We start from the raw sequence: 25,625 nt of genomic DNA, 5'->3' as shown, positions 1-25,625 counted from the left end.
AGTGTTCTCTGTCTCCGAGGACCCCTTGCTCTGCCCTCAGTCTAGGCCCTATTCTCCTTCTTTTATGTTTAACTTGTTCTACATATCGCTCGGGATGCTATATACTTTTCCCCCCATATAATCCCACCATTCTGCACCCTCAGCAGACCAAGCCCTGCACATGAGAAATGTGTGGAGGGGCCAGTTCCCAGAGAGCACAGCCTTTGAAGCTATGGGGTTGTGCAGAGCGGCCTCTTGGGAACTTTGCTAGATGTCTTCTGGCCTCTTTTGGGGCTCGACCTCCTTTTCACCTCTTCTTGAGAACATGGCTGTATTGAGTGAGAGTAAAGGATCAGCCAGGTGCCAGGTTGGTGGGCAAAATGAGTCTACACTAGATGGGCCAGTTCTCCTGGGCGAAATGGTGATTTAGAAGGTAGAAAGAAAAGAAATAGGGCCTGGTGAGACTTCACCCTTTTCCTGCAGCTGAGGGAGGGGGTGAGTGTAGCCACCTGTGACATACCAGTGACCAGTGCTGTATGGGTACGCCATTGCCCTCCCCACACCCCGAAAAAAGAAAACAAGTGCTCAGATGAGCAGAAGTAACCCCGATGTCTTAACATCCGGGATGTGTCTCCTTTCTCCACAGCCATCTTCAGAGGCAGTCATCTTGTTTGGGGCCTGGCCATTTCTGTCTTCACACAGAGCCTCCTGCTTTCTAGAAGCTTCCATCCCATTTGTACTGTAACATATGTTTATTATTTGCTCACTGGAATAATAGAGTTTAACTAACTCCCAGATTTAGTTGACCTTTCTGAGAGCTGTGCAGAGAAACATCTGGAACAGTCCTTCCTGCCAGTAGCTGTCCCAGATAGCATTTTTCCAAAATCGTGGTGCACATGAGTCACAGCCCAAGAGCAGGGCTCCCTTCTTTATTTTGTATAGAATCCGAATCACCCTGTGCCCCACTCTGGCCCTCAGAGCTCACTTCACCCCAAAGCTTGGTCATTGGCTCTCACTAGCCCCCACATGCTTCCTCTGTGACGGTGGAAGCAGATTCAGAGAGGACCCACCTGTCGTTAACAGTAGCCCGTTTCTTCCTTAGCAGTGAGAGCCACTGAGCTCAGCTCTTGGGTCAGGAATGATGCAGCCAGAACTATACTACACCCAGGGTCTAAGCAAGTTTCTGGATCCTCGATTCTCAGATGTAGGAGCCTGTGGAAAACACCCATGGTGGTCACCAAGTGGATGGGACAATGACCGAATAGGAAGCAGTGACCTCTGCAGACATAAGTCCCCGTTAGTGTTCTCATCTCAGGGCACAGCATGGGCTTTCAGGTGACTGTTTGTGTCCTTCAATCCTTAAGTGAAGGTGACATGGACTAAGGTTGCCTGGTGCCATTAAAAAGCTCTCAGCAGTCCAATTCTGTACACCTGAGTTCAGAGATGGTAAATGGTAATGGTAGTGCTACATCCTAACCCTAAGTACGGGGCGGGGCAGGGGGGGAGCCGGGGGGCGGGGCCTAGCCAGTCCTGTTCATTGGACTGGCCCCTTCATCTCCACCCACACTTCCTTCTTCTGCACCAAGTCCCTTCCAGGCTACGTTTTCAGCAACCCTCCACCCACTAGTTCTCCCTTTATTTTGGGCTATACACTCAAGGTCAGGATTCCTGGGCGATGCCCCCATGGCCTATGGCAATGAGGACTCCATAAAAATCCTGCTGCCCTCCCCACCGCCCTTCCCCACCACCCCTCCCCACCAGCCTTTGTGCTCCAATCTCCTGGCACGGGACGGCTCATCATTTTCACACATACCTCGTGTTTGCACTCCCTGAGATGGCCTTAGAGCTCTATTATACACTGCTAAGGACCAGTTGGGGACAGGACATGGGCCAAACTCGATTCTCCATTCCTGAAGCCCCCAATCTCAGAATGTGCAGGGTTCCTTTGGGTCTAACTGAGCAGACAGCGTAGAAGCATGCTCTGCTGGATTTTGTTTCGTGACTTGCCTATTTTGTCTTGAAAGGTACCCCAACACAGCGCCTGTAGAGGCTTGGTTGCCAGATCCAGCTTCATGTGAGGAAAAATGCCAGGGGCGCAGTGCCAGTCTCACTGGGTAAGCTCCACTTTTTCTGGTTACTCTCAATGTCGTGTGTCTCGGACAAGGCCAGACTTAGTCGGGTGGATGTTTAGAGTGTAAGCTCTGAAAGATAAGCTTTCCAACTGAGTTGGAGTGTGTGCTGCCTGTGGGGAGGCCAGGTACACTGGCTTCTCCTGGAGAGTAGTATTAGCTACTTTTGGCAGTGGTGTCTCTGAGTGGAAGGCAGGAGTGGCCAGACAAGTCCCCGATTGCCCCATCTCTGCTCATCACTGTTAACTGCATACCAGGATCCTCCCTGGCAGCTTGAAATGGGCTTAGGATAACTTCTGTTCCCTAGCCTGTGTTATTTTTTTTTAAATAATGCAAACAAGCCAGGTGTCATGATATGCACCTGTGATCCCAGCTCTGGAGAGGCTGAGGCAGGATAATTCAAGTTGCTAGCCAGCCTGATCTTTAGTCCGTTGCATTTTTTGAACTACAGACTGCCATGGGGAAACACAGAAGCAAGAGCCATTTGGGGTCCTCCTCTAAAAGATACTGAGCTAAGAAGTCACATTTAACACATGATATTTGAAAAGAATGTTTTCTTATTAATAAAAAAAATCCTGTTCAATGAAAACGCATAGAAAATATTGGAGGAAGGGTGAAATTTCATGACTACACCACTCAAAGGTAACCACTGCCAACATTTGGTTAACAGTGTTTGGTTTTTGGTTTATAACTATAATGTATAGAGAGAGAGAGAGAGAGAGAGAGAGAGAGAGAGAGAGAGAGAGAGAGAGAGTGTGTGTGTGTGTTTGTAATTGAGCTTGTCATTGCTATTTTTTCTCATCTGCTTATGTATCCTTAACTCTGCCCCATGCCATTCAGTAATTTGCCATCTTTTTTTAAATGGTCACAAAGGAATCTACTCAGCGTCTATAACTGACCACTTGTCTATATGCGTCCATCTGCAGGAAGATGAAAAAGCTGGGTGGCATACATTAGGGACCTTCTTTCCATGCTCCCCCTCACAGCTCAGTCTCTTGGCTCTGTCAGGAGGTGTGAGCACGTGGTCAAACCACTCCCTGCAAACTTTTTGTCAGTTCCATTTTCAGACTTAGTTTGAGAGAAGTGCCTGCTGCTCTAGGAATTATCAGAGTTTTTTAACCTTTGCCAATTTGTCAAAACATGACATTTCACCATTTCCATCCCCGCGGCTTTTATCGCAGCAGCACAGAGCACTTTTCCGCCCTCTTTGTGGGGTATTTGTATCTGAATTGCCAGCTCAGGTTCCTTGCACTTTTCATTATTCCTTTAGTTTTTATGTATTTTTTGTCAAACTCATGCATACACATCATTTTAAGAGCCAGATCCTTCTACAAGACTGTCAGGGAAGCATCAACCCTCCCACCTTCCCGGCTCCACCCGAATATTAAGTTACCTGTAACTGCTTCAACTGATTCTCTTGACATTAACATCCCAACGCTAAGTAACATTCTTGTTTTTGTGCTTCTTGATTTTCTTTCTTTGTGTGTGTGCTTTTTTCCCCTTTTTTTCCTTTGATTGTTCTATTGTTGAAGACAAGCATTTATCTCTCTTTTACATGTGCACTTGTTTTCACCCTGCATACACCCCTGCACCATCCCCTCAATGGGTTATTGTTGAAATGCTGGTTTGATCAATACTCAAGAGTTTACACCCCTCTAAGATTATGAACATTCTCACAAAGCTGAACAATGTGCGTAGTCCTGAGTTTTTATCTCCTCCCTAGTTAGTATTTTTTTTTATCTTCTGGAGAGAGAGAGAGAGAGAGAGAGAGAGAGAGAGAGAGAGAGAGAGAGAGAGAAGAGAAAGAGAGAGAGTGTGTGTCTTTGGTTGTTCAATTTTGTTTTATGTAGCTCAGGCTAATTTATAGCCTTCTTGTATATATAAGGATGTGAATTGTTTAAGACATATGTATATTGTGTTGAAGAGATATCTTTTTGGAGTCAGCTTTCTTATCTTCTTATGGGCTAGCTCATCTTTAGGCTGCTGCCACCATCTTGATCTTCCCATCTTCTCTTCCTGAGGATAGTAGGTTCCTTTGGTTTTTCTCTCCCTTTCATGGGTCCCTGGATTTTATAGAAACCATGATACTCATTTTGGGGATTACTCCTATTTTTCTAAAATTGTAAGAGAAAAGGTTCATGACAAGTAAACTTTTGGAGCCCTTTCACATTTGGATAGGAAATGTCCACATTGACATTGATAAATCAGCTAGGTATAAAATTCTAGGTTACAAACTTTTCCCCTCAGATTTTCAGAGATATATGGGTTTGGGAATGAAAAAACCAGGTAAAGAAACTCTCAGGATAAGAGAGGTGGGGACAAATAACACCGTACCTATAATATCAGGGACACAAAAGCCTTGTCTTTTTAGCTTCCAGGAATATTGTGAAAAGCCTTAAGCCCTTGCCATTCATTAATCTTACAGAAATGGAGTAGGATCTCCATGTTTTCTCTCATTGTATGAGATTTTCATTCCTCTATGTTGATTTGGGTATATGCTCATCCATTTTTTTACTCTTTTGATCCAGAATTTCTCTTTTAATTCTATAAACCAATTTCTCACTCTCTTTCTCCCCTCCCCTAAGCACCTCAATTATATAGGCACCTTTTTGACTGATTCTATAGTATTACTAAGTGTTTCCTTCAATTTTATACTCTTAATTTTCTTTCATGCTACCAGCATTCACCTCTCCCTCCCCTCCTCTCCATTTTCCATTCAATTTTGTTCATGGAGTCTTTTATTAAAAAATTGTGAGAATGGAGAGATGGTTTAGCAGCTAAGAGCTTAGACTGCTTACAGAGGACTAGGAATTGGTTCCCAGCACCCATGTTGGATGACTAACAACTACCTCTATCTCCACCTTCAGGGGGTCTGATGCTCTTTTCTGGCCTTTGCTGTACCTGCATGCACGCATGTGTGAGCATGTCCATGGACATGTACACACAAACATTTCTCCCCACACACACATAAATATTAAAGTAACCCTTAGAAATAAAAATTGTTAGGTTTCATAAATATATCATTCATTTTTCCTTATGGTTTATTCATTGCATTTTATGTTTGGATAGGAAGGTATTTCCCAAATAAATCTTTTCACAAGCAGTCAATTTTTTTCTAGAACTTCTACAATTTTATGTTTTGCATTTGAATATTTAACCCATTAGCTCATTATAAACTGTGCAATTCCTACATTTGTTGCATTGCATACCATTTTTTAAAAAAATGTGCGTGCGTGTTTTGGCTGCATGTGTCTGTGCACTGTGTGTGGTGCTGATGGTGACAGAAGAGAGCACTGGTTTTCCTGGAACCAGAGTTAGAGGCACTAGTGAGCCACCATGTGCTAACTAAACCCAAGTGCTCCTGTCTGCTGAGCCATGTCTCCAGCCCCCTAATATACTCTATAGTTTTGACTCTTGTGTTGACTTCCCCCAGTTCCATTGGCTTACTACATTTTTTTGACCAGCTGATTTTGGCTTTTGTGTATTGTGTTATGTTGAATTATTTAGTGGTGATAGTCTTCATTCTTCTCTTTAAAAATTTTTTTCCTTTTTTTAGTCTCATTTGTTTATTCTTACAGGTGCATTTTTAGTGATCTTATTGAAGTGTAAAGCACTCTAGGTTTTTGTGGAATTTAATAAAGTTGCCAGTGAAAGCTGGGCATGGTGGCTCATGCCTGTAACCCCAGCACTTGGGAGGCTGAGGCAGAAGGAGCATAAGCTCAAGGCCTGCCTCGCTGCATAGGGAATCACTGCCTAATAAAAACAAACAGATAAGCAACAACAGCAACAAATCAGTAAAACTTGTTGCATGCTACTTTGCAATTTATATATACATATAATTTGTGCGTAAGATTATTTCAAAGAATTGAGTGTCGCCTCTATTGTGAATCTGGCCCCTTCATATTTTTGAACTCCTTGTCAGTGGTTATGTGGAGAACTTTTATATACATAATTTCCATTTTCAATCTATCTCTTTGAACTATTTTGTTTGTTCTACAAGCTTTTCCTTGAATAATTTAGAGTCTCTAGATATAGTCACTCGTATCTCTGTAAGCTTTACCTCTTTCATGTTGTCTTCCTGATTACTTTTTCTTATCTTATTGTATTGGCTACAAATTCTAAAACAAATTGTTAATAACAGGAATCTACCTTCTGTTTCTGCTGTCGGGTCCAATTACAAATTATTTTCCAACTAGCCCTTTTATTTTAAGATTGTAGTACTCCTAGTTCATATGATTCAGTAATGGATTTAGAATTTTTGAAATGCGTTTTTGATGTCTGAGAGATATTTCTGTTCTTTCTCTCTGTCAGTACAATGAATTATAATGTTTCATAACTTTGAAGCATTTGAGTTTGACCAAATTCTATTTGATTGTGGTATGTTGTCCTTTTAATAAGATTTGCTTTTCATGTGTTTAATGTAGGATTTTTCAAATGTGTTTGTTGTCAGCTTTCAGTGTCAAAGTTATGTTGGCTTTGTAAAATGAATCAGGTGTCACTTCATCTTTTTCTATATTCTGTACCATATATAAAGCATTTGAGTGGAAAGATCCATGAAAACTTGAATTTGCTAACGTAGACCTCCTGGGAAATCTTTCACAATGCTTTCTGTGTCTTTTGTATTTACTTGAATCTTAATTTTCTGTATCTTTAAAAGATCTGCCTCTTTTTCTAATATATCATAGTAGTTAAACCTTTAGATGTATTGAGCTTAAATTCTTCCTTGTGGGGCTCTTGAACTACTGTCTCTTTCCTATACTTAGTTTCCTCGTTTGTCAAGTGGTTAAAATGAGAGTCTAATAAGGGACCGGAGAGCATAAAGAGATAAAGTCTGTCATCCTGTGTCTGACACAGTGAGCACTCAAGAGTTCTCTTTGGGTATTACTAATCCTATGGGACAATGCATCCTGAAGTTTAAATTGTTATTGGTATAGAGTTATAAGTAATGCTATGTTATAACGAGATTTTATCTGTTTCTGTGATCACATCACCTCTTTATTTTAAATGTATGCATACTTTATCTCTTTAATGCATGATCTAAAGAAATGTCTGTACTTTTTCCTTCAAAAAAATCTGTTCTTGGAATAATTTCTCAATTCAGCATTTTGTGTGAGCATGTCCACTGAGACCTGCCTGTATCTTTGCTGTTCCTGCCTTCTCCTTTCCTGAAGTGTGTTCAGTCTGTCTATGTATCCCCAACTGTTGCTCTTCTTTGATGATTGAAATATTCCATGGTATGCATTTGCCTCTTGTTGCAACTTTGACTTCGTGTCCTATGTAGTCCTCTCAGTAATTTGGAACACTTGTAATTACGATTTGTGTTGTTCTTAGATGGTTATCTCAATGCAGTATGAAAATTAGAGCTCTCTTTAAAGCTCCCTTCCACTTTATTTGAGTTGTGTGTTGTCCTTGATGCCTTCTGTTCAAATGTGACTGTATTTTATTGTGCCTAGAGAATGTGCATGCAAACTCTATTCTGGGAAAATTTGTTGATGCCTTTTAAAGTATAATATGATCAACTTTGTAAATGTTTCATGGGCCTTTAAAGCAAGATGTCTACTTGTTTATCAGACACAGGTTTTTAATGTAAAACAATTTTTTAAAAAAATCTTGTTAGTTTTCGTTCGTTCCATTTAGATTTTCTTAGAAAAGATTCAAAACTTATAAATAACCAGAGTTTTAATCTTATTCTAGGAGTTTGCAGTATTTTTCTACTGTATTGCTTAGCACTTGGGGTAGGAAAACCCAATAATGATGAAACGAACATCCTTTATTTCTCAGTTTCTGTTAAATATGATGTTGGCTCTAGATTTGAGATCTGTTTATCATTTGGTCTTTTTGGTTTTGGACTGAGAAGCTGTGAAAACTATGTTTCTATGATTTTGTTCTCCACATTTGATGTCTTCTGTTTCACTGTGTAATGTTAGCAGATGCCGCGTGCCCATCGTGGGTTGCCTCCTCCACCTTGAACGGGTGCTTTTCTTGCCATGCTCCAACGTGGCACAGAACTTCACAGTCACATCTTACTTTTGTTGTTCATCTCTAAGTTAGGTGGCCTTTTCCCTATAGTTGCTTCTAGAAGCATTTAATGGAGGCCACACGTTAGCTGAACTGGAGACTTGCTCTTCACAAACCCACGAAAGCGGTCTCTGATGTCCCATGGTGCATCTTCAGTCTGCTCTCCAAACACACAATTGACTATCTCAAATTAAAGTCAAAGAGCGGCTGCCTTGTGCCTGCCCTGTGACTTCATAGAAATTGCAGGGTTAGTCTTCTCACCACCCAGCAGGTGTTTTATTTTACCTTCCCATATATTTATAACAAAAGAAAAAGTGAAAGGTGATTAAGTAGCAGTTTACAAGGGCTGCTAAATCCTTTGTTTAGGCTAAAAGTTACCCTGCGGCCTAATAACTGAACGAGACCAAGTTGAAGCTCCCTGTTTAGGTTGGAGGTGGGCATGCCCCTGATGGATAAGTGCTGGGCATTCCTCTCACAGTGGAGTGGGGGCCAACCCCTCACCACTCTTGGAAAGCCTCTGCAATGAACTGTTTCATCAACTGCACAAGCAAATCGAACCCATTGCTGTGTACGGCAAACCAGGGTGCCATAGGAAGAGAGTTGGCTTCTGGCTGTCAGCCGCTGTCTAAATTGCCTGATGTTTGAGATGCATGCTGTGTGGGCTGCCTCAGAGTTGAATGCAGGAAAATTGAGGCCTTCCTATTTTTCTGGGCCATCTTTTGGCTTTGCAGTTTTTCAGGTTTATTTATAATCTGTCTTAAATTGACAACATATAGTTTGGATTTGAGGCTTTTGACCCAAATTGAAACTTCTTTCTCTTTGAGGGTGTATAACCCATTTACATTTTCCCCCTTGATTGTCATGTTTGAGCTTTAAAAAAAAATATGCTTTATTTCTTTTGTCCTCTTTCCCTCTGCTATCTTTTGTTACACTGCCGAAAGCACATTTTTATTTTCTTTTGCTCTGCTGATTTGGAAAGCACTCAGCCAGCTTCCGGCATGTATGTGGACTCAGTTTAGCATCTTAAAAACTGTACTTGCACCTAGTCTGACTGGTCCCCATGTGCAGTGATTATTAGTCGGGTGTCTCCCACCCCTTCTTCCTCTCCCCCAGTGATCGGGTCCAATGGGGTCTCTCCCTGCTTCTCTACATGCCCTTTCTTCAGCACCATGGCCTGCTTTGGGGGAGATGTGAATGGCCTTCTGCCTTCTGAGGCTTGGCTCTACTGCATGGTTGGAGCCTCCTTCCAGCCTCCTTTCTAGGCTATGCATCCTCGGACCCTCCAGGGATACAAGCTTCCTGATGGCTTGTCCCATGGGGAGTGTCCATCTCCTCCAAATCTCCCTCATCTACTCAGTATGCTGCTGAAAGATGAGAGCACCAAGCCAGCCTGTGGCTCAGGTTAGACATGGGTAGTCAGTACTTAAGAGTTGTAAGAAGTGCGTGGTCAGCACGTGAGGACAGCTCAGTACAGTGACCATGTGTAAGAGTGAATTCTTAAAGGAGGGGGAGACGCAGAGGGGAGATGGAGCTGTGGTGTTGTGTGCCCTGTTCCAGCCACAAAGGATGTAGATATGAGGACCATACATCCCTACCTTCTACCTCAGCCGTATGCCATTGTTCTCCCTTCCTTGGTCCTCGTGCTACCTCAGGCTTCCCACTCAATGGCATGGGGCCCTGAGTTTGTACCCCACCCCTGCATATCCTCTAGAAGTGCCTTACACTCTCCTCTACTTCTCTGTTTTGGAGCCAACCATCCCTTCACTTCTTACAGTGTTCTAGTGAATGCCTTCACACTTAGATATCTCAACAACCTGTTCTAGCTTCCTTCCCTCTTGACAGCTTTGTAGAACTCATGTGTGCTTGCTTCCCTGCCCATCACTTCCACTAAATGGACCCCTCTGCATGGGGGCAGCTTAGTAACTCTTTTCTGATTGCTCACCAATGCTTCAGGCTTCTCCCACTGTGAAGTCAATCCCAACCTGACACATTTGGCTACCAAGTGCCCCCAGCCCAACATGGTGCCCCTCCACTTTCCCTGTGCCAGACATCTGTATGTGTGTGTGTGGCGGGGGGGGGGGGGTGCCTTGAACACTTACTGCCTGCCATCCCACACTTACATTGGAGTGCTACCAAGATCTCTCTGGCTCTTTCTCATGGGATCTCAAGCCTATCCTCTCTGTTCCATCTCTGGGACCTCCTTGCTACCTGGGTTTCATTTTTTTCCCTTCTTGAGCTCTTGCTATCTATGCATGCTCTTGTCAAGTGATGTCTTCTTTGTACAAAACATGAAACCCCTTATGACCCTTATCAACTGGTAATGTTTTTCCTTTAGTCTGAAGGTAAAGTCTAAGGTCTTTCACCTTTGTTCCAAAGCCTTGTATGACCTGTGTTCAACCAGGGTGACTTCTGCTTCTTCCGACTTCATCTTCATCACAGAAATGTGCTCAGTAGCCATACCCTGCCCACCAGCCCCATGCTCTGCTCCACTCGGGCCCTTGCTTCCCCTTTTTTTTGCTTTCATCGTCTCTCATTCTTTCTCTGCTGCTCAAAACTTAGGAGAACTTTCTCAGATCTTGCAAATACTCTTTGCTTCTTTGTAACACCTCAGCCATTGCCTCTTCCTGTTCTGTAGAGTTTGTGTTCACATGGTTTGTCCCTGCTAAGCTGGACTTTGCAGGATGACAGGGACCACGACTCTTTTCTCCAACAGTGTGCCTTATAAATGTCTCCTATTCAAGACAGAACACATGGAAAAATCATTGGACTGGAGGAAAGGCGTAGACACATGGGAGGAGGGTGAGCATGGGGATGCTAGGCAGGCACTTGGTGGGATAATGCAGAGCTCCAGGAGAAGCATCCAGCTGTTAGATCTGAGAATGATATAAGCCATGATGCTCTGGGCAGTGTGGAGGAGTGGACTGAGCAAAGGACCATATGGTGTGGAGAATTGTCTCACCTATTTGGGAGCAGGAAAGAAACTGGCTCCATGAGTACCATTCTAAACACTTCATCTAGAGTAGGCATGCAGGGATGTGAGCCACCAGACACTGGCCTCAAAGCCCCCGATGAATGTTCATGTTATTCTGAGGGCGAGCCCAGGAACCTGCCTTGGCTTTCCCCAGAGACTATTGAGTCCCATAGTTTTATACCCATGAGAGGGGTGTTGTATATACAGAGGCACCATCAGAGGAGAGGGTTCTCACTGTGGGTTGGGGAAGTACTTTTCCTCTAAGCCTTGAGTTTGTGTCTATCTGGGGGGGAGGGTACATGGCAAGAATGACCACAGTGTGGGTGGGCCTGGCAGGTACCAACTAGAGGTCTTTTCATGATGATGTGTGTTGTGTGGTGTGTCCTTCGGTCCAATGAGCTGACCATTGGCCTTCAGTGTGAGCAAAGGCTAAGCTCAAAGGTCAGAACATGGTTAGCATGGCAGTTCGCCTTTCCAAGTTGGTGTGACCTTCATAGGATGTGCTACCTCGGGGGAGATGTGCCGCCTCCCCTTCATCACCACGAGACTATTCAAGGAGGGTGTGCTGTTCACCGCACCTGCTTCCCACTGCCAAATCAGGTCTCAGAAAAACTTTCTGGAAGTGACGCCAGCTTCAGGGACGAGGCCCGGGTTTCTAGGGGTCACCACCATTCCATGGTTCCTGAAGAGATGGTAGACTATGGAACGTAGGCGTTATGTTTTTGACCTATGTAACATGGTCCACTAACTCTCAGTATCCAATCCATCCTCGGAGGGCACCCCGGAGGTGTTACCAACAGCGAGAAAGAGAATCATCTCACACCGCTCCGTGTAATTTCTGTTGCTATGACTGATTTCTGACCTACAGCAAGACCAGCATCTTCTGAGTGTTCCGTGAGCCCTCTGGGGGGACTTTTGGGAGCTTCAGTCATAGTATCTGAAGATATGGTTTTCCATGTGACAATGCGCGAGATGTCTGTGGGACATCTCCAAGCCAGCCAGCTCTGGAGGCTTCGTGGAGCCAATTCTCCCTGAAGGGAGAACCCCACCTGTTGAGCATCCATCCTGCTCTGAGCATTGGAGAGATGCTTCCTGGCCCTGGTGAACATTCTACACTATGTCTACCTCATCTGAAGTTTAAATCCAGTCACAGTCGGCTTTTTAGTGGCATTACTAAGTGTGGAGATGAAATAGTGGTTTTGAGTTTAGGGACGTAGTTGACTTAAATAGTACTTTAAAAAAAATTTTACAATTCATTAAGCCTTAGAAGGCCTCATGGAACTGCCTTTGATTGGAACAGATTTGCCACTGTCCTTTTCCCTGTGGCATCCTTTTCCTATGGCTATGATTGGGTCTCATGAGGAGATAGGATAGGGCCTCAAATGTCCTCAAACATTTGCTTAGCCTGCTCTAACTAGCTCGATCATCTATTTTATTGCATACAGGCCATTGGGCTTTCCTGATTTTGCATACACTCCCCTGCTGTGCATGCCCTCGCTCCTATTGTCCCCGACTCCCCATCCCTTCAGCACACAGCTGGCACTTACCACCCACCGCATCCCATCATCGTTTGTCTGCAGCCTCTGTGGGTTTTTTGGAAGAGTTGCCCATTTTGGGGATGAATTGCTGTTGTCAAACCTGACATGAAGATGAGACTCTTGGCTTGTGTGTGCCTGCCGCATGATGCATGCATTGTGCCCAGCCAGACTCAAGATTCTGCCAGCTCAGTGGCCCAGAGGGTTTCCTGGACGTGCCCTCAGCCCTTGTCCTCGGCGTCTCTGTGTGGTACTTGGAGAGATAGTAGACCGTATAGCGTACGCTTTATCTGTGACGTATGTAACACGGTCCACTAACCCTCAGTATCAAATCCATCCCCGAGGCTCCTGGAGAGGACACTGTCTTCGGGGAGACGCCACTAGACTCATCATCAGGGCGTCTCCATGACACTGGAAGAGATGTTTTCATATGGCATGCTTTCTTTGCTGCATGAAGGGAAATGACGTAACCTGCTTCTTCCTCTGCCAAACTCTGCCTTGGGAACTCTCATCATCTCTGGGGAAGATGACCACAATGCTTTCTGGGATCAGTGATGATCATGACTTCAGTGACATGGGTGTCTAGGCGATTCTTGGTTAGCAGACTCCGCGAACACCAGCCCTGAAGAGGTGTCCTGAGGCACACTGGCAGACATGAGCCTTCTTACAGCTGTCATCATGCGGTACTTGAAGAAATGGTTTACCGCCCCACATACATTTTGAGTATGCATGTGGGACGGTAAACCGCTTCTTGGTATCCAGCCCAGCCGTCTATTCCGTACCATCCTGGAGCAAGCCTGAAGTGAAAGAAGAGGCGCTGTTGTGGCTCAACTCCTACATCCGGCTGCTTGGCCAAACATCCCTGCCCTTTTTTTGTGCGCTTTTTCTGTTAAGTCTTGTGACACTGTGTTCCCCTCAGCTTCAGTGCAGCTTCTAAGGGCTTCTTCAGGATGCTGACAACTTGCAGGAAGGTGTCCTACATACACCCTGACTTCAAGAAGTGGTAACTGGCTCCACAGATGCTCATGATCAAGGGATGCTGCGCATTTTCATCATCATCATCAACGCTGTTCTCAGATGCCTTCAAGACATTATGCCCATGGAAGGCCAGACAGGGGTGCATGATTTAATGCCAAGCCAGGTACATGAAGACACATTTTTTTTCCCACTGATGCTTCCTGGATGGTATCTTTTTTTTCCATATCAACTCCAGCCTGGAGCAAGATGACCCAGCCTGGTTCCTCCATGATTATCCTAGTGACCCAACCACGTGGGTGTACAGAGCAAACCTGCTTCTTGGCTTACATCTTTTTACCTCCAGCTCATCCTTGGAGAACTTGCTGAAGATGCTGCCAGCCTCAGAGACGGGGCACTGGTTCTTGCGCCAGCAGTGACCTCACGGTACCAGAAGAGGCCTCAGCCAAACTGCATGTGTATTATTAACAGCGTGTGTAATATGGTCTACTCTTTTCCATCTCAACTTCAGCCTTGAAGGTCTCCAAAGAGGTCACATTAACCTCAGGGGACAAATGCCTTGGGATAGAAGTTGACCATGCTTCTTGCTTTACTTACAACGCATGTTGTTTGGTCCACCTTCCCATAACAGCGAATGCACCTTGGGGGCTTCCGGTGGGTAGTGTTTCCAGAAGGCACAGCACTAGTTACAGGGTCTTCACATCATGCCGTTGCGGGCCTCCTCTCTGCTATATAGTCACTGCATCTGCAGCAGGCCATGCATGGTGATCTCCTCTCAACACTGCATCTAGCCTCAGAGAGCTTCCTGGAAGTGAAAGTAAAGACACCACCCTCTCTCCATTGATACCTGAAAAGATGGTTGACCATAGAACATGCGCTACCTCTGTGTCGTATGTAGTATGGTCCACATCTTCTCAATATCAAAGTCAGTCGTGGAGGGCTTCCTAGAGGCCAAGCCAACTTCATGGGAGAGCTCCTGGTCTGGCTTCAACGCAGTACTTGGGGAGATGGTAGACTGTCAAGTGTGTGCGTTGCTTATAGCGTGTGCAGCATGGTCCACCACATCTCAGCAGCATCCAGTCTCTAGGGGCTTTCTAGAAGCCATATCAACTTGAGAGCAGAGCTTAGGCAGTAAGACCTATCCAGTGCTTGGCTGCAGGCTGTGTTCGTTGTCTATGACCCTGGCCATTTGATCCTCAGCCAATACTTGGCACCTAACCCAGCCTTACAGGGCATCCTGGAAGTCATAGCGGCATTAAATATGAGTATGTGGTCATTGCCACACTTGCCGATTGCTGGTAGTTTGTGATACCCATGGTGAGGGCTTCTCGGAGGTAACACCAAATTAACAAAAGAGAGCTGGGATCAGCCAGCGTTACCTCATGATATTTGAAGATGCGGTTGACCATAGTGTGTACGCTTTATTTATGACGTAGGACACATGGTCTACTTCTTCTCAATGTCACATCTCGCCTTGGAAGACTTCCAGGAGGTGACAACCGCTTTGAGGAAGAGCCAGTTCCCCGGTGTCCCTACTGCTGCTGCTTGGTACTTGGAGAGAGGTGGTCCGTGGCGCGTTCGCTTCATTTATGGCGCACATTACACGGTCGACCTCTTTGCGGTATCTAATCCCACCTTGCGAGCTTTCCCGAAGCTAACACCAGCTGTGGGGTGGGGACACTTAAGTCTGTGCTAGCGCAACCCAGCGGGTTTGTCTTTTCTTGTGTCTGACAATAACTCTTGCGTGGCAGCCTTTTTCTCAGCAAACTTCTCTGGCTTGGCAGCTCCGTGGGCAGGGGTGACTTACAGACGAGGAAAGTGACATCGACATGTGACACATGTGTGGGTACGTGAGGTGGTTGACCAGAGAGCACACGCTATATTTGTGCCGTTTGTGACCTGGTCCACTAACCCTCAGTATCTAACCTTCCCTTGGAGAACTCTCTGGAAGAGATGTCAACTCTTGGGGACAGAGACAATAAACCAGCTGCACTCTGCTAGACTTGGAGACAGCATTCTCAACATTTGCGACACATGTGCCTGCTATAGTAGTGTTGGACAAGCTTTCAATGCTGTCTCTTTCCTTGGACGCCTTTCTTGATATGGGGTGTTCCAAGTTCAAGGCAAGGATTGTGTTGACAGCTCACCAGAGTGTGTAAAATTTATATGTGACAAAAGTCACCTGGCCTAGCACACTTGTATGCTAAACCTCTGGGAAGAATCAGCTTTGGTTCAGGGCATCTATGCCTTTCTGTGGTTACCCAAGATGGTGGAGTCCAATGGCCAGGCTCTACAGCATCACTGCTCTCTGGATCATGCCACGGAGGTCTGCTGTACCGAGCATGTCAAGGGATGGCTGTCTGATAACATCAACTAATGGCTTGCTTGAGCACTTTGACTAACACCCAGTGTGCAACCCTGCATCCAACAGGCCTGCCGGGTCTGAAGGTCAAGTTGGGGAAGTATCCAAGGTAGTCTGTCAGTGTTCATCGGTGGTACTGGAAGAGAGGTTTTCTGGGTCTCTGTTTCTTTGATGAGAATGAAACACACCCAGCTAACCTTTTTTTCAGTATCAGATCCCATCTTGGAGGCTTCGTGGTCCAGACCCCAGTTTCAGGGAAGGATGTCCTGTCAGCATCCAGCCAGGGGAGCAGGAATAACTGGTTCGTCACAAAAACCAGCGGATTATTGTTTTGACTCATGTCCTTTGTTCTCCTAACCCTCCCAGGCCTACAAAATAGGCCTGCCAGGTCTGAAGGTCCGGTTTTGGGAAGGTGTGAGAGGTAGCCTTGTCATTGTTAACTGGGAACACTGAAGAGAGGTTTCTCTGTTTGAAAACACACCTTGGTCCACTTCTCTTTCCATCAGAACCCACTGTGGAGGCCTCACAGTCCATCCCTCAGCTTCGGCTGAGGACAGACTTAAATAGACATGAACAAGTGAGTGACGCAACCTATACCATACATCAGATTTCTGTCTCCTGGGTCACTAACCTTCAATGTCTTGTCCATTCTCAGGAGGACTTCCCAACCAGTGTGAGATTCTAACCTTGGGGAAGATGGTGGCCACTGAAATGGATCTACCCCAGACCACACAGGTAAATTGTATTCATTCTGCTTCTAACGGCCATCCCCACACATACCCAGCCTGCTGTAGAGGCACAGTGATGGGCAGTCAGGCAGCCAACCCATGGCACAGGATTGTCTATTGTAAAGAGCAAAAACCAAAACAAACAAACAAAACAAAACAAACCACCCACCATGACAGACAGTGCCTAAACCCATGCCTTTCAGCCTCCAAGTTGTTCTGAAAGGATGTTCAGGATATAGTGACACCTTTGGGAGTATCCAGTTCTGAGATCAGGAAGATACCTTGAAGTCCCTGGGACTGGCCTAAGCTGGCACCAGTGCTGGCAGAATGCAAGGGTGGCCTTATTTTGACTGTAAAGAAATAATATTTGATGTTAAAAACAACTTGAGAGATACTTGTCCTCAGCCCTGATCTGGGAGAGTTGAGCTATAACTGAGCGCTGGGTGGAGCCCATTGACCATGGTGTCCAGTAGACTCTTAGGAGGTGCTCCCGGCATTGAAGAAGAGTTCTGCTTCTGTAGATGATATGGTTTTCATTCAGCACATAGGAGAGAATTTCCTCTTGGGGCCAGATATTCAGGCAGTCCCTTGTCAGTAGTAAATTCCTGGTTGGAAGGCTTCCTGGACCAGGCAATAGTTGCCAGCCCTAGACCAGGGTGAAGAAGCTGAGGTGATGGCTTTTCTTGTTCTGCATGGTAGCTGGCGCATATGCACGCACACACGTACACACGTATCTGGGTCTTTGTGTGATGAACTGCAAGAGATGCTCACATAAGGCAAGCGATGGTTCCCCATGCACTATAAAGCCAGCGCTGTGAAACATCCCATGCGTGGTTTGCTTGTTTTGAGCAATAACTCATGACTCTGGTCTCAATGTACCATCAGCCTTTGAGGCAAGGACACTTGTCTGTGGAGGCACTGAGATCTGGGGAAGGCCAAGACTGTCCTACTTATATGGTGGGCAGTGTAGTGGGTAGTGATATAATCCACTTCCTGGTTAGCAGATGCTCAGTTCTGTTGCTTCTATCCAGTAAATGCCCTTTAGGGCAGGAGAAAGGGACATCTAGAAAAGTCAACCTGAAATTGGCACAGGCATTTGGCCAGTGAGCTTAAATAAAATTTGTTTGCATCTTTTAAGTCCGTCTAGTTCCGTGGAGAGCAGTAGAGCCTTCTGTGGGGTTCCATCTAGGGCAATGGCTCTCAAGCTGTGGGGTGTGATCCCTTTGTGGGTCAAACAACCCTTTCATGGGGGGTCACATGTCAGATATCCTGCCTATCAGATGTTTACATTATGATTTATAGCTGTAGCAAAATTACAGTTATGAAGTAGCAATAAAACTAATTTTACAGTTGGGGGCTCACCTCAGCATGAGGAGATGAATGAAAGGGGTCTCAGCATCAAGAAGGTTGAGAGAACCATTGCCTGAGGGGGTGGGAGGTTTTGGGTTAGAGTTAGTGTCGGGACCTGGCTGCTCCTGCCTCCTTCCTCTGTTTTACTCTGCAGAAGGTGGGACTCATTTCCTTTACCACTAACTCCATAATGTGTCTGTTTTTAGACTCTTCACTGGAAACTGCCTAGACTCAGTCAGCTTTTACATGGGACCTGGGGGCTGGCTGACTTCAGACCACCCATCTACCTCTTGGACCTAAAATCTGAGGACCATTCCTGAACATCCCCAATGTATTGCTTTGGGTCAAGATAAGAGCTGCTATTCCAGGGCTATCTCCCGAGGCCCGCACAATTTCTGGGAGGGGGGTGTCGTGGTTTCCTTCAGCAAACCCCTAAACCTGGAGAGAAATGGAATACAAGAGGTCTGTGTTGGTGGGTGGTATTCTCCGGCAATTCTGTTCACCGTCAACATTTAAAGGGCCACTGAAGCAGACACGTAATGCAGACCCTCCTGACAAGACTCATAGCGCCTGCTGCCTCGCACCTGTGAAGACTCGACAGTTTCGTTTCCGTTTGTTTTTGTTTGCTTTCTGGCCAGTGCTAATCGATACTTGAAGGAGAGGTTGTCCGTGTTGTCTTCTCTGTATTTACGATGAAACATACACGGGAAACCTCTTTTTTAGTATCAAACCCCACCCTAGAGGCACTTCCTGTCCCTGATGCAGCCTTCAGGGGAGGGCACTTGACCTGCTGTACCCTGAACTGTGTGACATGGACCATGAGGGTGTGGCCCCAGGACTCGGTCCTGGAAGGGAAGGGAAGTTATGTGAAGAAGGGCCAAGGTCCCTGTGGTGGTGGGAGGCTGCTTTGGAGTGTGCGATGGATGACTCTTTGTGGGTGGTTGCTTGTCAGCAAGGGCCTCCTCACAGGAGCTATAGGACACGCCAGCAAGGTGACTGAAGGAGTAATAGTGCTCTCTGCTCTCAGGGTAGCTGAGAGGATGGTAGACCGGTGACGTACACTTCATTTATGCTGTAGGTCACCCGTTCCACTATCCACCAGCACCCAGACCGTCTGTGGGACGCACGTGGCAACTGCGAAGAAGAAATGGGCGGGGTTGCGGCCATTGTGAATCTAAATCTAGTTCAAGTGGGGGTTACCATTTTAAGGAGATCTTTTTTTCCCCCTACTTTTGTGAGTACATGTGAGTGTGTGTATGTGTGTCTGTGCCCATGCATGCGTATGTGTGTGTGTGTGTGTTTGTGTGTGTGTGTGTCTGTGTGTGTGTGTGTGTGTGTGTGTGTGCATGCGTGCATGCACTCGCTTATGTGTGCAGGCCACAGGTCAATGTCAGGTATCTCCCATAATTACCTTCAAGTTATTTTTTGAGACAGGTTCTCTTGCTGAGCCTGGGGCTCACCAATTTCCTGGCTGGAGGTGAGCCCCGGGGATCTGCCTGTCTTTGCCTCTCTAGTTCTGGAATTGCAGGTATGGTCACAACGTCTGTCCTTTCTACATTTAACTCAGGTCCTCACGCCTGTGTGACAAGAGCCATTTCTTCTTCCTAACTCCTCTCCCTCCCTGTTTTTTTTTTTTAACATTTATTTATGTATCATCTATACAGTGCTCTGCCTGCATGTACACCTGCATGCCAAAAGAGAGCTTTAGATCACATTATAGATGGTTGTGAGCCATGATGTGGTTGCTGGGAATTGAACTCAGGACCTCTGGAAGAGCAGTCAGTGCTCTTTAACCTCTGGGATATCTCTCCACCTCGTCCCTCCCACTTTTTAATCCTGCCATTGGGGGAGTCCACGAGGCTGACCACAGATGTGTTATGAGAAGGGCTATTGGTGTCAGGACCCACAGGGAGCCTCCGTCCTAGTCTGTGCTGATGATGGATATGAGTTGTACCTGGTATGGTCCGCTGGATCTTTGGGTGGGGCCAGGGGTGGTCTGCGTGAGCCAGCAGCTATAAACCCAGTGCCAAGCCTTCTCTGCGGTACTTAAAGAAAAGCTGGGTGGTAAGCTTGCCACAGGGGTGACTGGTATTTGATGGTCCATATCTTTTCAGTGAAGAGCACCGTCCTGGATGATCTCCTGAATGTTAAGCTATACAACCCAAGCGGGGGCGCTGGTCTCAGCTGGACTCCTAGTGGGTGAGTGGTCTCTTCTAGCCCGGCCTCAGCTTCCAGTCTGTTCTGTCACTTTCAGGATAGGCTTTGCTGTCTTTGCTCATCTCCATGTCTGTTGTTCAATTTTGCTTATCTTCTGAGGATTAAACCCATTGGCTGCTTCCCAGCTCAAGTTTCTGCCCAGGACACAAATTTCTGATGTGACATCTTCCTAGGGGAAGGACACTGGAGTCCCTATCGACGAAAAAGGTACGTCAGAGTGTCTTGTCTGAAAGAATCGTGTTTTCTTGGCATGTGTGTCCTGCTCTACTGACTCTGGCTATGTTTCCATGCCTAGGAGGGCTTCCTGATGCATACCTACCCTGGGGGGTGAAGGTGGTTTCCTTCACCCTTCTCCCAAGATCCTGGCAGAGATACCAAAAGTAAGTAAGAGCCCTCAGGCTGAGATGGGGACTGTTGTGTTTGAGCTCATGTTTCATTGGCCAAGCCAATGGAGGGCGGGCGGGTGGTGCCCTGCACCCATGGGGTCATGAAATATGTGCCCAGGCACAGGCAACCACCTTCTACTTGCAATACCTAAGAAGCCTGGCTTTATTCGCGCCCTTTCAGAGCTTATCGCTCCGTTTCCGTTCCTCCCTGTAACCTGGTCTCTCATCGCCTGTATCTGAAATACATTGGCTGGTTCTGACAAAGGCTCGGGTATCTTTTTGTTCCCCATCTTGTGAAGACCTCCTTGGCCCAGGACCTCCACCATGGATAGATAGGTTTCTGTCCTCTCTAGTGGGTGGGTGGTGAACTCAGCTGGGAGGTCATGGGGCATTCTTCCTCTCCGGGTCGCGGATCCACAGCCGGACTTTGGGAAGCAAAGCCAGAATTTGTTGTATCATCTCTCTCTCTCCATGACTTGAGGAGACTCCAAGGAACCCCTAGACGATGACTAATCCAAAGGCTGTCTACAAGATCCCCATTCTGCCTGCGTGGAGCGGGCACAGCTGTGAGAGCCCCCTAGGTACAGCGGGGCTGCAGCGTGATCGCCTGCTCACGCACAGGAAGTGACGACAACAGTACACAAACTGCAGGGTGCCATGCTGTGGACCTACGGTGCTTAATGAGAAGTTGCCCGTGTTTTTTTCGCTTTATATGTGACGAAACATTCGCGGTGCACTTCTTTTTCAGCATCCTATTCTGCGTTGAAGACTTCGGGGGTTCAACCTTAGGGAAGCCATGTTAGTCTGGGTGGTGGGCCTGGTTTGAGAGTTTGTCTCCCTTTTTTTTTTTTTTTTTTTTGAATGGTCTTCTGAGCTTTCTTATCAAGAATGGACTTGGGTTGGCAGCACAGCTTCAAAGTAACCAGTTAGCCCCTCCCCTTTCAGCTGCTACCTTAGTGCACAGGGAGATGCTTGCTGGGGCTTCTGGGAGAGGGGAAATAGGTCTTAGTTTCTGTGAGAGACGCCAGAGTAGACCCTCCTTGTTCCCTTCAGCCACTTGATGTGGTAAGGAATGTGAGTTTGAAGGTCAGCTAGAACTTAAGAGGATGACGATACCAGGACTGTGTAGACACAGAAGGGGAGGCCTGTGTGCCCTGGGGGGACAGATTGGAGAGGCAGCAAGGAACCAAGGGGCATCTGGACAACAGAATTCAACCTGGGACCTGCATCAGACCCTCCCTGAAGCTCAACACAATCTGTATGCCTTTAAGTTATATAAATCCGGACAACTCCTGTGGATGATGCATCATTAAGTTACTAATGAGTACAAGTGACATTTTTTAAAATGATATTTCTCTTGCTTGATTATTCTCTTTGTGCTGTCTAAGGTAGGTTGTTGGTACAAGGTTGCTTTCTTTGGTGGAATTTCCGGCTATATTTCAGATATATTTTCATAGCATTTTAACTTGCCAGTGATCTTTTTTTTTTTTAAGGTTTGTTTATTTATTATGTATACAGTGCACATCAGATCACATTATAGATGGTTGTGAGCCACCATGTGATTGCTGGGAATTGAACTCTGGAAGAGCAGTCAGTGCTGTTAACCTCTGAGCCATCTCTCCAGCCCGCCAGTGATCTTAACACACCATAATGTGCTTTTTTTTTTCCAGGGAAGGGTCCTATATCTTCTTCGGGAGTCTTGCAGATGATGGATGGGAATTGTACCCCCAGACCCCTCACATTCTCAGAATCCTGGCATCTTCTGCTCCTGCCTGTCCTGTGCTTCCCAGTTCTCTGTGAGGCATTTGTTGTTTGTCCAAGTCACAGGTCACTACTGTGTAGGGGCAGCTTGCCTGTAGGGGACCCAGGGAGGAGGACATCTTAGTGGGAAGGCCCGGGTATCAGAACCTCAACAGGCAAACACAATTGGCTTATGCTGCCCCGGACTTTGTCATCTAGTTCCGTGTCCTTTTCCCCTCAGCTCTAGAAGGGGCCCCCTGGATGATGGACACCCTTCAGGAGCACTGCCGAGGGTCACAGCCCAGAATCCTCGCCCGTGACGTCCAAGTTCTATCCACCAAGACTTCCGGGGGATCCTACGGTAAAGGGAATTTGGGATGGACTAATCTGGCACTGCACCATCTACCTCGGTCGGGACCTACCTCGCCCTGCCCTCCTCCAGGGCAAGCCAGTGTCTGCCTCACCCACCACCCATCCTGCCTGCCCCTCAGCATCCCTCCACACGCAGGCACACTGCTGGAGCAAGCAAGAGCTCACCTGTGGTACCTGGAAAGAAGTTGCCCATGTTACTTTCGCTTTTATTTGTGACGAAACAAACATGGTGCACTTCTTTTTCGATATCAAATCTCACCTCGGAGAGCTCCCCCCGTGGAACAGCGGGAAGGGGTCAAAGGGTCTTAGGGTCACTTGCTACCTTTCTCCATGTGCGTGGGAGGGAGCATTTACCTCAGAAAAGCACAACTTTCCCCGTGCCCCTCCCCCCATTGCTCTGTGTGTTGCTGGGTCCAGGGACGCTTGGCATCTGTATTCCCACCTCCCAGGACAGGCGTAGTCGGAAAGGGAAACTAGGAGGCACACTTATAGGCTATCTCATGCGCTAAAGTTCAGATAAGCAGAACTCAGAAAAGGATAAAAAAAAAAAATCAAATAACAGCAATATAATCAAACAGCTGATACAAGCCAACCACCTACTTCTTCTGTAGACAAGTGTCTAGGTGTCAGCTGCAGGTGTCTTCAGCAAGACATGTCACTTGGTGAGTGTCACATACACTATAGGACTCTAGAGGAGATTGGGCTCCCAGGGCAGCTCTTTTCCAGCATCGTGTTCTGCCTCCACGGGCTATGGCCTTTGGTGCCATCAGCAAGGCCTTGAGGACTGTGGGTGCTGGCTATGATCGGGACCAGGGAACAGCAAGCCGTCATCAGCCACTGCTGTCTGTCTCTGATCCCCGACGTTAGTCCCCCCGTGAGCTGTCCTCTGGAGCAGGTGTGCGGCACTCTCGAAGACCGCTTTTTCCCAGTGGACTCATCTTCTTTAAGGCTAATGTTCTCCCGTAGCCTCCTCCTGGCATCAAATTTGCCTTTGAGTGTGGGCTCTTTGAGTGGGAGACCCTTGGTGGCTGTCTTGTGTCAGCAGGGGAAGGGATTCTATCCAGAGAGCATGCGTGTGGACACCACGCCCATCCGTCTCCTCTGGAGGGCTTCCTGAAGCTGTCAGAGCTGTGGGCTCACTCTTCGGCCACACTTTGCTAGGGCTTGAGCTCTCTCTGTTTCTTTGCTTAAGTTAAAAACAAAAGCTTTGGGTCCACTTAAGTGACTGCTGCCCTACCTCACAAAAACCCAGTGCTGACTTCATCAGAAAGATGCCAGTATCAGCCACACACTTAGCTCTTGGTTTGTAGCGACTTAGCGTTGCCTTTGGGCTGTAGTTCTGCCTGTCCTTGGGGCTCTGTCCTGACTGCCAAGGATGGAAACACCTTTGGAAAAGCAACAAATCTCCCTTTACATCCATAGAGAAAGGCATGGGCATATAGGGCATGGGACAGGCACGGTCGACCCGTTTTCTTAGGTTGAAAAATCCCTTCCCACATAGTGGGTACTGGCCTCGGTGCTGGTGGAGCAGTGAGCACGCCATACATTATATGTGTGACACCTGCCACCCAGCCCAAGGCCCCTAGGCCCACCTACTTCTGGAGAGGGGTCTGTCTCGGATTCGCCCACGGAATGCAAAGGACACGTGCCCAGAAACGCCTCTGTTTAGCATCCAAGGTAACCTGACTGTTCAGTTCCCTCTCACAGTTTAGCCCTGTGCTCTGCTGGCAGGCCTCTGAATGCTGGTCCCCACCACTCAGGCTCAGGTACGTGTAGGGCCAGAGGGAGTCTTCCATCCTTGAGGGTAGAATGTTCTCTGGGCACAAAATGTCACCAGCTGTCTCTTTTGCAGGAGAGGCCTGGGCAGGACTGCAGCAGCTGGCCTGAGAGGCTCCAGGGGACAGGGGACACGTCAAGGTGTTTGTGGACGATATTAAGCGTTGGCCTCTTTTGAGCACGCAGCCTTTCCTTGAAGGGCTTTCCGTATGTGATGTCAAGCTCAGGAACATGATGTGGGTGTCGGCCCCTTGACGATGGTAGGTGAACAGATGGCTGGCCAGATGGCAAGTGTTTTTGTTTATTTATTTTCTTATTTTGAGACTTGAGAGTTTATTGAATGAATCATCCTATAATCGAATTTCCCAAGGCAACTCTGTACATAAAAATCTAGTTTCTATCACATTGCTTCCTTTTTAATTGATTGACAAATGTGAACAAAAACATCTTTTCAGACTCTGAGAATTTTAAAGTATGTGCTCTGCACTTCCCAGGTTCCTGAAGATCGGAACAAATGGACAAGCACAAATACACAAGGAAAAATAGTAACAAGTACAAGGTGAAGGTGGGGATTTTTATGGGTATGTGACACTCATACTGATGTTTATTGTACAATATATTCAATATAACTTTTTCAATAATTCTAGTTTATTGTTTTGGGGTTTTTTTTTTTTTGCATTTTTGTAATTATAGCCTAGCTTAGCTTTAAATTTACCATGTAGCTGAGGCTGGCTTTGTACTACTGATGCTCCTGACTCTGCCATCCAAATGCTGGCATCAGAGGTGTGTGCTACCATAACCAACTCTAAAGTGTTGTTCATGCAGACAGTCAGAGTTCAGTTCCCAGGACCTATGTCAAATGGCTCACAATTGCCTGTAACTCTAGGTTCAGGGAATCTAATGCACCTTCAAGCCTCCTGGCACACACACACACACACACACACACACACACACACACACACACACACACACACACCACATACATACATACCCCTCCACACCCCTACCCCACATACTTACACAAACATACCCCCACCCCCACACACATGCACGCACACACACACACACACACACACACACACACAAA

General features: G+C 46.6%; 1 protein-coding gene across 1 annotated transcript in view; it reads left to right on the top strand.

The window, feature by feature from the left end:
- Nucleotides 1-22,903, top strand: part of LOC311604176 (uncharacterized protein) — a 62,447-nt gene extending 39,544 nt beyond the window's left edge. The window contains exons 31-33 of the mRNA XM_084793674.1: nt 2,004-2,093; nt 16,625-16,704; nt 18,254-22,903. The gene's annotated coding sequence lies outside the window, so the exon portion shown is untranslated. The remainder of the gene's footprint in view (nt 1-2,003; nt 2,094-16,624; nt 16,705-18,253) is intronic.
- The last annotated feature ends 2,722 nt before the right edge of the window (nt 22,904-25,625 follow it).

Source organism: Acomys minous (assembly GCF_964271855.1).
Source record: "Acomys minous genome assembly, chromosome: 8".
Taxonomy (NCBI): Eukaryota; Metazoa; Chordata; class Mammalia; order Rodentia; family Muridae; genus Acomys; species Acomys minous.
The sequence above is the reverse complement of the archived record's forward strand: the minus strand, read 5'-3'. Positions and strand labels throughout refer to the sequence as shown.